Genomic DNA, 15,391 nt, shown 5'->3' with positions numbered 1-15,391 from the left:
ATAAATATATTAAAACAAGTAAGCAAAGGCTATAGTCGTGCGAGGCCGACCATGTGATACCCTACAACACTACAATATGTTAGAAGTTCCTTTATATCCAAATCTATTTTGAAAGATTTCGCTTTTGAAATTATGTCACGGAATCTGAACAACTTTATTTTTCTGCAATTTAAAGATTTCACTCAGAATCTTGAAAGATTGAAAAATCGAAAATCCTTAAAGTGCCGACTACTGGTACACTTACCCTATGTCTCATTTCAAACTTCTTTAAATCTCAGAATATAGTGATTTGGAAAACCTAGTCAATTCCATTCTATATAGTTCAAATAAATTTTCATAAGGAAGGTTAACTAGGAAAAAACTAACATAAACATGCCTTAAAAAAATTTAAATCAAATTAAGTATACAAAAAGAAGAAATTTGGAAACTTAATAATTACCATGAAAAACATCATTATTGTAGTTTATAAAAACCCTATTTTATATTCGACAAATTTAGAACTTTGTCCGAATTCGGTGAAAATGTTCTTAAATATAATAAATATAACAAGAATATCGTTGCCAAAGACCCTATATAAGTTACAATTTATGCTCTTCCAGAACCTGCAAGAATCTACTCGTTTTGCATAGGTTTTACATTCTTGCAGTTCTGGAACAAACCATTATTTGATGTTTTGGGTCAACATATAACTAATTTATTGTCTTTGTTGAAACAATTTGTAATAAGTTTTTTTTTGGATCTTAGCCGTCTTACAAAATTTGGCAAATCCAATGAACTGGATTCACAGAATATGGACATCGAATGCCCATCAATTACCCCAGATTTCGCGATTTGCAGTTAAGGTTACAAGAACGGCGCTTACCGGCATTATACATAAACCACCGTGTTTTGACTAAAAGAGGGTAAATAATACAAGGTGAGATAAAATAAAAACTGCTACAAAGTCAAACGCCATAATTTTTACTTTTTTTAAATTTTATCAAATGAATGCAAAAAATGTCGGAAATAGCATCAAATTTTAGAATAACTTTAGAATTGTTCGAATTGGTCACCTTTGGAATGAATTATGGCCTTCAAACGGCCAATGAAACCGTCAGACGCTGCCCAAATATTGCTCTGCGGTATTTCTTCACATTTAAATGCTGGAGTGCTCTAACTATAGCCACTTTGGGGGTTTCCAGCCAAATATAAAGAAATCACACTATCACGCTTGAATTCTATCACGAATAACTTTTTTTCTGAAAAATTCTTACCAAAATGCTTCTGTGCGCTTGTAAAAAAATATAATGTGCTGTCACTGGAATAATTTTAACAGCTGTCGGACGAGTGGCTTAGAAATTACAGCGATCTGAAATTGTTTGCAGTTTTTTCATCTCACCCTGTATATACATTGTTGGATCTGACATGACTATTTCGAGGGGCTACAAACGGAATGACAAACTTATTTCACCCTCCATAGTATGGTGGAGGGTATAAAAACAAACCTAATATATCCTCTGTTCTTAAGTCCTCGAAGAAATCATTTTGTTCCCTACAAAATATTCATAAAATTCCGTGAAAATCTCGATAACTCCGAACGGATTGAAGTAAGTTGATACAATTTTACTCGAATATATACATATTATAGGTCCGGGCAATGATGCCTAAACGTCGATGTAAAACGGTAGTTCCAGATAATGGGTATTTTAAATGCTTACGGAATGTATTGAATTGTGGCATTGCTAGGTCCTAATAATATAAATAACATAATTATATTTGAATGTGCCGATTTCCAGAGTTCGACCCGGCTGAACTTAACAACCTTTTGACTTGTTTGTATTTCCTTGAGTGTTGTTTGAAAACATTATTAAAAAAGCACGAATCAATTTATTTCATAAAGTATGGAAACAAATTTGCTACCACACTTAAGATAGTCCACGACAATTGTCAAAAACTTGGCAAATCACATCCTCTAGGAGTTTTTTTTTTAAAGTTGACTGATCCTTCCCATATAGTTTCGTAAAGTACAATTGTCTATTGCGCGGTTGTTGTTTAAATCTTTGTTGCATGTATGAATGTTTAGATGGACGTATACGAGTTGTCGGAGCATTTGTAAGAAACGACCAAGAAAACTATTAGCTGGTTCGTTGCTGAATGTTTGGTCGTTTAAAAGATACCTTAAAAATTCTTTAAATTCAACGAGAGGACATTGACTTTTTTCGCTTTTGATGTAGATGCTAGAAGAAGAACATTGGGCTAGTCCGCAGTGCACATACATGCATTGAAGTAGGTTCTTTTGGCAGTGTACGAGTTTTCCTCTGGCTGTGTGTGTCTGTGTATTTGTGTTGGGAGTGTGGCAGCCTGCCGAGACTCGAATGTAAACGAGTTACATGAAAAACAAATTGTGCTGTGATGCAAGCCAACAGACATCGAATGCTGATCTCAAACCTCTTCTCGAAGCCTTGGCTTAAACAGTAAAACCTGTTATTGAGCTGCATGTCATAAACACGAACACCTCCTCTGTGCCCACCGAGATATTCTGCTGCCACAGTCTACCGTTTCCGCATACATGTCTCTCATTCTCTCCCAACTACTTGTTGTTTACTCACAAACTCTCAAAGATTGTTTGTCTGGCTTGATTTGAATCGGGAGAGTTATTGCTTGGCATACGACCGTCTTTTGTTTGGTGTACATACCAACTTCTTTCTGGTCGATTGATTGTCAGTATTACTACGACCTTTCTACGGGACCGGTGTTGGGATCGGATATCTATGCGGGAAGATTCTGTTTATGCGTGTGCACACATACACTCACACTGCAATGTATGTAAGTGCTCGACACTGTACGTGAGAGTGTGTTTTGGCAACAGATTAACAACAACATAAGATATTAGATGAGGCGGTCGGGGCAAGGTTTTTCCTAAAAAAAGAACTTCGTACAAAAAACGGGTGCCATTACCAACCACCACATAAACCATGTCAGACAATTTCTTCAGCAATTGTTTCGTCCTACCTTCTTCGTTCGTTCGTTCGTTCCCAGTTACATAGTTACCGATCGCAGACAGGACCAGTTATGAAAAAAAATTATGTATTCTGCTCCATTACTTGTGGGCGACCCAAGAAAACAGAAATAAATGTGTCTATACCTTCATATAGTCTTCCGACTCGTCGCCTAGCGAGCAAAACAAAGAAAGGCCTTGTAAAAATTATGCTTGGGTATAATTTCGCCAATTTATACCCAATACAACTAAACTAAAATTCTCAAGTGAAAAAAAACCTAGGAATGTCGTAGATATTCATATACAAATGTATTTTATTTACTAGAGTGTTTTGGATATAATTTACCTTATGTTTGTAAATACCTACATAAATAACGTTGTGTGCAAACTTAAAATCAAGTGCGTACTTTTGTTTCTGTGAATCGACAAGAATTATGTGCCAAATTATCTGATTAAGAAGCAAAGTTCATATACATACGTACATAGCTACATAAAAACACATAGCTACATAAATTATAAAGTCATGTTCAAAATACCGTATATACGAGCATACATACATGTACACTGGTGGCCAAAACTAAAGCAACTGAAATTACAAGGAGAATGAATGCCCTGTAACTTTTTCAAAAATTAAGAAAATGAGAAAGTTTTTCTTGTTTTAGATTAGGTACTTTATTCACTTTTTAAAAACCTAAAACATAAAACCAAAATTCATTTTTATATAAAAAATAATGTTTGGTAAAGTCAATTAACCCGATTTTGGCGTGGACAAAACAAAAGCAACTTTGTTGTACATTCATATAACCGCTGCAATTTCAGTTGTTTTTACTGTGATATTTATCGCTTTTTGCTTCCTTCGATAATTTCGCTTGTCAAAAATCCTTTTTGAGAAGTTTTTTACAACAGTATGTGTTTTTCTTTTCGTTTTTTAAGTACTGCCCAAAACAATTTTAAAAATGGCTAAAGGCAAATACAGTACCTGAATAAAACAGCAAATTATCAGTGACTATCAAAACAACATATCCCAAAAATGATTTCCGAGAAATATTTCATAAATATTTATGTGATTTCATAATTATTTCTGTATACTAAGTCGGTTTTTTGAAACTGGATCAGTAGTAACAGTCTATAACGGATGAAGGTAGTGAAAAACTTCAGCCCGTACTGATCCACAAATTGTGAGAGAAATAAAAAACAACTATTTAAGAGATCAACTGGATTGGTGAGAGAGCAATCATTGAATATAAGCTCGAGATCAGTGCGTAGACGAGCAGGGGCAGCTGGTCTGCATGCCCGTAAGACATCAAAAAACCATTTATATCTGAAAAAATCAAAAAGGCTTTCGGAAACGATAATATTACGTGGAATCAAGCTCAATGGAAAAAACATTATTTCTGGGATGAGTCTACGTTTAATATTAAAGGCTCAGACGTGAAAAAATTTACGGTGAGAAGACCAAAAAATGAAGGACTCAAGCCGCAGTGTTGCAAAGGTACAGTGAAGCACGAGGGAGGGTCAAAAATGGCGTGGCGCTGTTTTTCTTTCTATGGACTTGGGCCTATCCATAAAATAAAGGAAGTTGTGGATCGGTTTGTTTACAAAGATGTGTTGGACATCACGTTGTTCCCTTACGCTGAGTAAAATATTCGGCTGATTTGGGTGTTTCAGCATGACAATGATCCCAAACATGTATCAAAACTTGTCAAATATTGGTTGCGGGAATCAAAAATTCATGTTTTGTTATGGCCGGCACAATCACCTGACCTAAACTCCTTAGAAAACCTTTGGAATATCGTACATAGGAAGATCAAGAGAGATTCGGAAATAAATAAGCACAACATTTTCTAAGGAATTCGATTTGCCTGGGAAAGCACACCCAAGGATCAAATTGAGCGTGTTATAGATTCAATGCCTCGTAGGGGTGAAGCTGCTATCAAAAATAATGGTTATGCTATCGACTACTAGCCAAAATTTAATTATTTTAAAATAAAACATCAAAAGTTGCTTTAGTTTTGACCAAGCAAAAATTGGGTCATTTTAGTTTTCCACATATTATTTTTCGTCCAAATTTATTTTTGTATTTTTATTTTTAGTTTCTTGAAAGTGAATTAAACCCCTCATTTAAAACTTAAAAAATAATTACGATTTGTTTATTTTTGTAAAAGTTACAGGACATTTATTGTCTTTGCGATTTAAGTTGCTTTAGTTTTGGCCACCAGTGTATGTACGTTATCGTGTATTAGACAAAGCAAAATCAAAAATAAAGTATAACAAACTCATTCAACTCGGAGAAACATTGCCTCTTGATATCCCTTGAAATCTCTCACCACAGTCAAGAGCTGTGACTACCAACAGAAATGAAGTAGAAAATATTACCAATACGACCAACGAAGTACCAAAAAAAAAGATACACAAAACCGTAATCTGAACATAAAACAATTGCAAGAGAGAATAGCCACCCCCACCCCCCTCCATAAAAAAGAAGTAAAAAAAAAACCGAACACGCCTTATTGGATTAACCCACCAGACATTTCCATTTAAAGTAAGTACGATTTTGAACACATGGTGGACAGTATTGAGAGGAGTGTACGTGAACGTTTGAGTACATTCCCACAAGTCTTACCATTTTCATTTTAAGCGAAGTAACTTTTATTTGCATATTTTATATTTAAATTCTTTAATTTTTTATTGAGTTCTTGATTGCAATAAACTTGTAGGATCTTGACTATCAAGAATAGGCAACTTTATGCTCTCCGAATATATTGTAGTATCCTATCATAGATGGGCAAATTAGTAAAATTCTTAAGGGAATTTGAAACTACCTTCCCTCTGTCGATTTTTTAATTATTCAACAAATATATATATATATATATATATATATATATATATATATATATATATACATATATATATATATATATATATATATCGTATATATATATCGGCACGGGAGTGCCGTTATATCGTAGCTGCGCGAAGACCTGGACCAGCATAGACAATTTTCTGTCACAGACTATAGCATCCATTACGAACTTCAAATACGACATCTCACCTAAACTCGTCAAAATACCGAATATAGACCTGGACCTGCATAGACAATTTTCTGTCACAGACTGTAGTTCCCATTACGAACTCTAAATACGTAATTTGAAACAATTCTGGTGAATAATGTCGCTAAAATCATTAAAATACCGAATATCGGAAGGTACCGTTATATGGGGGCTATACGAAGACGTGGACCTACATGGCCCATTTACGAACGTAACCTTCCTACTGGAAAAATAAACACGTGTGTAAAATTTTAGCCTTCTATCTCAATTCGTTCGAAAGATAGCGTGATTCCAACAGACAGACGGACAGACACACGTACAGACAGACAGATGGACAGAATGACGGACAGACAGACAGCATGGCTAAATCGACTTAGAGTTTTACGCTGATCAAGAATATATATCCTTTGTTGGGTCTGACATGAGTATTTCGAGGAGTTACAAACGGATTGACAAAGTTAATATACCCTCCATAGTATGGTGGAGAGTATAAAAAATGCAACCAACTTCAGACTGCTGTCATTTCTAAACCACTCGTCCGGCAGCTGTTAAAATTATTCCAGTGAAAATAATAAATAATTTATAATATACCATTATTTTACCGAATATAACCTTAATATTGGGGTCTATACGAAGATGTGGACCTGCATAGGCAACTTTTGTCATAACCGGTGAAACGGAATGACAAAGTTAATATACCCTCCATAGTATGGTGGAGAGTATAAAAAATGCAACCAACTTCAAACTGCTGTCATTTCTAAACCACTCGTCCGGCAGCTGTTAAAATTATTTCAGTGAAAATAATAAATAATTTATAATATACCATTATTTTACGGAATATAACCTTTATATTGGGGTCTATACGAAGATGTGGACCTGCATAGGCAACTTTTGTCATAACCGGTGAATAATGTAGCTAAAATCATCAAAATTCCGAATATACGGAGGTACCGTTATATCGGGGCTATACGAAGACCTGAATGTGCATAGACAGTTTTCTGTCACAGGCTGTAGGACAGGAAACTTCAAATACGAAATTTCAAACAATTTCGGTGAATATTGTACGTAAAACCGTTAAAATACCGAATATTGCGAGATACCTATAAATGGGGCCTATACGAAGACCTGAACCTCCATTACGAACTCTAAATTCGAAATTTGAAACAATTCCGCTGAATAATGTCTCAAAAATCGTCAAAATTTTGAATATCGGGGGGTACCGTTGTATACGATATAGTCGACATATATAGGCATTTCCCTTCCAGGGTGCATAGTGCTTAGAAAAAACTTCTAGTATGGATTTTCAGACAATTCCATTAATAAATGAAGCTAAACTCATCAAAAATGTCGAATATAGGGAGGTACCGTTGTATGGCGAATATACGCTATTGTGGACCTATATAGACAATACTCTTCCAGGGGGAAAGTACTCAGAAGGAACTCCTGTTGCGGATTTTCAGACAATTTCATTGAACATTTTGGATACAATCATCAAAATAACACATTTCGCAGGGTACAGTTACATGGGGGCTATACGATATCGTCGACCGATATAGCCCACCTTCGAACTTGACCTGCCTGCAGACAAAAAACTGATCTGTGCAAAATGTTAGCTTCCTATCTAAAATCGTTTTGACTCTAGCGCGAATACAACAGACGGGAGGACGGACAGTGCTAAATCGTCTTAGAATTTTACGCTGATCAAGAATTTATATACTTTATTATGTCTAAACTTATTATTATTTTGAGTTGCAAATGGAATTACGAAATTAATGTACCCACCATACTACACATGGCGGATGGTATAAAAATTTGATTGTATGTAGCATTTTAAATATACGAAATAAACTAATAATACTTTTTAATCATGAGCTTACTTGCTTTGTCACAGATGAATTCTACTCTTGTCGATATTCAAATATTAAAGTTTAAAATTGAACCGAATATTCTATTGAAAGGTTATGTAAACGAAGTACTTTCTTCATTATAGCTAGGTTGAAGGAATGGGTTATTTCTTAAAATAATTGCACAACAAGGGAACTTATCTTACTCATTACCAAATAATATGTAACAAAAGTTCATAAAGTAAGTGGTCACGATTACCAGAAATTAATAATGAAACCCATAATATTGCAATTGAAATTTTTGCTGGTCGTATTTCCTATAAACGTTTTACTACCTCCTTCCTCTATTGCCTGAAATGTTACTAAATTAGTCATGGGAACAATCAAATATTATTGAAAAGATACAATTTTACTGAATTCTCTAGTTTCGATTTGATCTAGCCCAAGTATGCTGTGAGATACATAAAATCTCCGCAAATATTTGCCCGATTAGGTGTGTTTCACTTGAATACTCTTTTAGTGTCCTTTGGCAAAATGTGAGCTAATATTTTGTTTAAACAATTGTCACGCCCGTTCATTTGTATATGTTACGAAGTTATATCCGAGTAAATCAGTTATTTTTTATCGTTCAAAATACATAAACTACTTGTGGTAATGTCATATCTTTCAAAGCCTCTCAAAAACAAAAAATACCCAAAATATAAAAAAAAAAAACACAAACCAACACATGTGTGTATTAAAATTCCCAAACATGCGAACTTCTTATTGTAGCAAAAACAAAAACATCTGTCGAGCTTTCGATACATTGATCGATCAAGCAACTACTGCCACGATGGCGACGAACCGATCGAAAACCGCATCTGAACGGCCTTGCCTGACCCACTTAAACGTACTTTGCGAGTAATGACTTCTCCATCTCCGTCTAAGAAAGGCATTACCGAAAACGGTGGCAGCTCACAAAAACTGAAACACAAAATCTATGTACACGAGAGCCACGGCACATTCATCAACCACCTACTTATTTAAACAATTGTTCGAACCAATGTATAAGTTTTTGACTTTAGCTCATATTATTATGTGTATCGGCTGTATCGGCTGTTAAGAAACGTATTCGAATCTGGTGTGACAACTTTTCATTGAGACGGTGTGTGTCAACCGCTTGGGTCGACTATTTGTGGAACAAAAACTTGAAAATTGCAGTCAGCCTATCAAACGTTGCCCGAAAACCAAGTTGTGTGGAACTGTGCAGAATAAAACAAACAATATAACAATATAAATGTGTGCGTGTGTGTGTGGAAGGTTGTCGTACATGCAACAGACATACATGTGTATGTTTGTTTCTTAAGTCTTTTGTTTCATTTTGACAATTTGTCTTTTCAGAGCAACAGCTACCTATTTTCCACAAATATATGATGCAAAACTTATAATTCTATAAATGTATCGATTTTGGAAAAAAAAACAATTCTTTTCTTGATTCAATTATAATTTGATGTCAATATTACTTCATGGTGTTCAATTGAGAATTCAAGCATTATTGGAAAACTTTTCATTACATTGTGCCAAATGTTTCTCAAAAAATGCCTTTGTCCTTTTTTCCACTGCAATAATTATGATATAACTCAAATCCAACAGCATCGGTAGCATGACTCAAACGTTTTTCATTTGGTATGGCCTATTTCAATATATGGAACTGTTTGCCACATAATAAAACCAGTTTGCAATATCCTACTACATTGATTTGTACAGAGATCACAACATCCAGTTGCAGCGCAAGTCTCTGGCTACTCGCTTTTTATGTTACCATTATCTGTGGCCTATGCAATACGTCGACTGTCCCACGCATCTATGCCGGTTTATTTTTATTATTTTTTGGGTTTCGTTTAGATGTTGTCTCGAGGCTTTTCTATCTCCAGCGACTTTAAGAGTCGAAAGAGATTATATATATATGTAGGCATATTAATAAATTCCATCAACGACACTAACAGCCAAGAGAGAACATATCGTCGTTTCAAAATAATGGGTTAATAAATAATTATAATCTTTTTAAATGAGCACTTAGATTATGTCACTCAAAGAAAAAACTAACATGACATTGTAAATGATTGGATTCTTTTTTTATACCCTTCACCATAGTATGAAGGGTATCTTAAGTTTGTTATTCCGTTTGTAACACCTATAAATATACATTTTAGACCCCGAAAAGTATATATATATTCTTGATCAGCATAAAATTATATGTCGATTTAGCGATGCCCGTCCGTCTATCCGTCTGTGGAAATCACTCTAGCTTCCGAACGAAATGAAGTAGATTGATTAAATTTTACTCAAATGTATATTATGTCTGCATGACTTTTGATATTGAGAATGGGCCATGCAGGTCCACGTTTTGGCATAGCCCCCATATAGCGGTACCTCCCGATATTCGGTATTTTGACGATTTTAGGTACAATACTCACAGAAATTGATTGAGATGTCGCATTTGAAATTCGTAATGACAGAAAATTGTCTGTGCAGGTCCACGTCTTCGTATAGCCCCAATATAACGGTACCTCCCTATATTCAGAATTTTAATGATTTTAGCTATATTATTCACCGTTTTTTTTTATTCTAGTTTCATATTTGAATATTGTAATGGTTTATGACACGTCGTCGTATAGACCCTAATATAACGGCTAAATTCGGTATTTTTAAGATTTTAACAGAACTTTTAATGTATTTTATTGTTTTTGCGAATTGTAAAATTCGTTCCAAATGACGGAGGGCATTCAAAGTTCGGCCCGGCCGAACTTATAGCTTTTTACTTGTTTTTTTTTATCTACCCAATGTTTTCCTTACAATTGTTATGAAATTAGACAGAAAGGGCAGCGTATATTCAGGTCCTAGGTGTTAAATGTAGTTGTATACTTTACTTTTGCGAAATACTTTATTTAGCGGAATTACTTTAAAGTTAGTATTTAGTATTGAAAATAGGTACCATTCTCCCTGATAAAAAATATTTACAGAGGTTCACGATTTTGCACGACTCCCGTATTTGGATGATTTGTGTCAAGTTTTCAACTAAATTATTATTTTGATGAGTTTAGCCACATTTTTAAACTGAATGGTTTCTCCAATTTTCCATACAGACTCGCAAGTTCCCCATTTGGAGGGAGAGCACAATATTCTTTTTTTTTAATTTGGTATGGGAAATTTCTTTTAAAATATAAGTTTGACCCGGCCGAACTTAAATGTTTATACCCTACAACACTATATGTTGGGGATACTAAAAGTTTGATGAAACCAAAAACTATGTAATACCTCAAAATATTGGTCCGGCACATAGGAATATATAGAAGATCTTCCTATATTGGCGAGCTCAGTGGATCTAGTTATGTATGTCCGTCTGTCCATGTTAATTTGTAATCACGCTACAGGTCGCAATTATGGCCTGATTCTCACGAAAATAGAGGTGGGGTTAGGGTCAGAGATGACTGTAAAATATTTAGGGCTTAAAATGGACCAAAAACAGAAAAACTTCGGAATTTTCCATGGAGTTAGAGTTTGGGGCTAGGCAGAAACCAACCAATTTGGAGGTCATTGAACTATTGTATACATTTTGTATATATATATTTATATATATATATACATATATATATATATATATATATATATATATATATATATATATATATATATATATATATATATATATATATATAGATATATATATATATATATATATATACCGTGTTGGGTGCGTCAAATAAACGTAATCGGTCGAAAATATATATTGGAAAAAATATATATATTGGAAAATATATAGTGGTGCATTAAATATATTAAATCGCTCAAATATATATATATATATATATATATATGGGAACTATATCCAAAATCTGAACCAATTAAACGATCGAAAATATATATGGGAGCTATTTCCAAATCTGAACGGATTTCAATATAATTTGGCAAATTTGTTTTCCCAAATTCTGTTACGCAATCTAATATATCTGTAATCGATCAATAGATATGTGAGCATAAAATCTACATTTTTGTGAGGTACCTCCGGTACTGCAGTTCAAGTGGAATTTCAAAAACTTATATAGCCGATGTTGTAGCACACTTGGAAACTTTCAGGAAAATCAGTGCAGCGGTTTTCGAGTCCATAATTTTTTTTTTTTTAAGATTGTTTAGGAACCTAACATCACAGTTCAAATTTTGTGTCTTATCGAAAAATACGATTTAGACCATGCCGTCTGTCTATTCATACGATAACTCCCGATTTGGTACAAACTTGGATAATTTAATATTATATGATTATAATTGTAATATATGGATTGGACGTAGGCCAGGAACTTTCTCGTACTTTCCACACACATATCACATATCCCAATTAGACAGTATTATGTCTCAGGTGAAGATGTGATGTTTGGGTCACGTTTGATGTTGGGATGTCACACCTTCCTACAAATAAAATTAATTATATCACTTTGCAATACAAAAAATAATTAGAGGATAATGTGAAGTAGATTATAAAAGTAGAGTTGAAAGAAGAAGATACGTATATCGCCATTTTAAAAGTTTACATCGCAAAGTAAACTAAATAGATCAATTTATCAAAAATCAATTTATTGAAATTCTTGTTTTCAAATAGTGTCTTTGCAAAATGAAAGCGGACATTAAATATATCTTTGGAGCTTTTTAATCTTGTTTATTGAGGAAATATATATCAAATACATGAGAAGCAAGGGACAAGACCTATATAAGGTCGAACAGCAAGACTACTTTCGACAAGATTGACAGTAAATTTAGCAGTTTTTGCAATATTGTGATTTGAGTTTCTTTGCATTTCAAGCCACGATTAAGATTTTGACAGCCAACATTGCACTCAGATGGGCTTCCTCAGGGCTGTATTTCAGTAGTTTAACGAGCATCAGTATTGTACCATGGGTAGGGGCGTTAGACACCATGCACAAAAAATACAGTTTTGTGTATGTACCCATCAATAATGTACATATATTCATACAAAAAACGTTTAATTCGAATCAACTAATATTTGGTATTAATTATGTCAATAGTGGTCGGTATGTATGTACGTACATACATATGAACATTACATTGCCCTTGCTTTGAGTAAACATTTTAGTATGGTCTCGCTTAATTTCTTCTTCTCACTGACAACTGTCATTTGTGTCAATCCGTTTGCTCAACGTCGAGGCACAACTCATCATTTGAAAAACATTTATCAAGTTCTACGTTCGAGTGGACGCAAACGAAAGAAATACAATGTAAGTGTAAACATGTTTGTAATATATGTATGTAGTATGTTTCGGCACGTTTGATATCTTACAACTTTTGGTTGCTAGCTTGGCCAATATGAGTATGAATGTAAGTTGAAGTGCGACAAGTAAAATTGGAAAAGTCGTAACTGCGGCACTAATGTGAATAGAAATAAAGAACACATTGTCTATGGTTGTTCAATTTGTGATGCGGCAGAGAGGTAAGCGCGTCATTTATCATTACTGGTCTTCAAAACTAGATCAAACATCATGACGTAAATCAAATACGCATGTGTACGTCATTACACTGGCAATCAACAGATACATAGAGGCACATACATGTCTGTACGTTGCATGACATGTTGGAAAATACGATCCATGTGCATATGTATGTATGTACTGTAGCTGTTTAGCTTCCAGCAGTTATGGCGCTTTCATTTAATGTCTTCGGACATTTAGTCATCCGCAAGAGCATTTCACAGCTTGCTTATCTTCGAATCGTTGTATCAAGAACCGTTTTAATTACACAATGGCATTAACCCTATATCTTAATTGTTACAAGATGGAGGAACACATGAAATATTAAACGGTTTATAGGTTCATAAAGCTAGTTTTGAGTTAAAATTTCCATCATTTTCACAATTTATAATTTATCTGTATAGCAGTTTTTGGGAAAGCTTGCTTCTTTACAAGTACCAAAATTTCATATTTAAACTCATCTAAAAATATCTAGTACACCATCAAATTAGTAAAGTGTGTTAATAGTACTTAAATATAGGTTATGAGGCGGTAGAAGGTAATTATAAATTACATATTTAACATTAATGTTCAGGTCGAATACTAAGCAATGCCATGTAACGATAGTATGAGTGTGTGCTAGGTTGTGATTGTTATATATTAGTGTTAGATCCTGCTACGAAATATTACATATCTCAGACTGTATTCGTTGAATTAGAATTTTAAATAGACCTAGAATAATCTGCTATATCAATTTTCAGTTATCTAAACGATTTTCTAGTAAAATTTTTGATGTTTAATTATTTTTCTTCAAAATTAGAGATAGTATATTGGTAACAGTGAAACGTATGATCTTAATCTCAAAAAATATCGCGTAAACAGAATACTGTAAAGCTGTAAATACTACACACGTAATATATAAATCAAACGTCTTAGAATTGCGAGTTTACAATCCATTGAATGTATGACGGATATATATTTTTTCAAATCCATACATTAGAAAAGTTGTTCTCATTCAGGACGCTTTTACTTTCACTTTGACGGCAAAACTGTTAAATGTATGGTTGTGGTACTTCAACCCATTCTGTACATTATTAAAACCCGGTTTCCCGCCTTCAAAAACGAACAAATCATATTGCCCATTTTCACAACGGATATCCCTTAATTGCCTGCATTGCCTAACTAACTAACAAATCCGCTTAACATACAAATACATATACAAACAATTAAAAGAGAAGATAAGTTCGGCCGGGCCGATCTTTTAATACCCTCCAACATTTGGAAGGAACTTGAAAATTTTCAAAAAAAACTGAAAACTTCCACTTAATTGAAAACCGGTATATGGGGACTATACGAAGACGTGGAACTGCTTACGAAATTTTTTGTAATAGGCTGTAGCATCCATTACGAGTTTCAAATACGAAATTTGAAATAATTCCGGTAAATAATGTCGCTAAAATCATGATAATACCAAATATCGGGAGGTACCGTTATATGGGAGCTATACGAAGACGTGGACCTCCATACGAATTTTTTTACCATAGGTTGTAGTACCGATTAAAATCTTCCAAAAGGAAGTTTGAACTATTCCAGTGAATAATGTTGCCGAAGTCATCAAAATACCGACTATCGGGAGGTACCGTTATATGTAAACTATGCATGTATTCAAAATGTTAGCCTTCTATCTGAAATCATTCGAAAGATAGCGTGATTACAACAGACAGACAGACGTACATTGCTAGATCGTCTTTACGCTGATCCAGAATATATATATACTTTGTAGGGTCTATTCTGAACATTTCGAGGTGTTACAAACGGAATGACAAATCTATATATTCTCCATAGAATGGTTTAGGGTATAAAAATTATGTTTATATATGTCGAGCAAAATTAATTTGAATTTGGTCTAAAGGAGGAATTGATTTCAATGTTTCAAAACAATCCACTGTATCTCTTTCATCAAAGTTTGCCAGCATCAACTTCACAAAATTGTATATTATTGCAAAGTAACATTTTAAATATATT

Source organism: Musca domestica, unplaced genomic scaffold (genome assembly GCF_030504385.1).
Source record: "Musca domestica strain aabys unplaced genomic scaffold, Musca_domestica.polishedcontigs.V.1.1 245, whole genome shotgun sequence".
Classification (NCBI taxonomy): Eukaryota; Metazoa; Arthropoda; class Insecta; order Diptera; family Muscidae; genus Musca; species Musca domestica.
Note: the sequence above shows the minus strand (reverse complement) of the source record.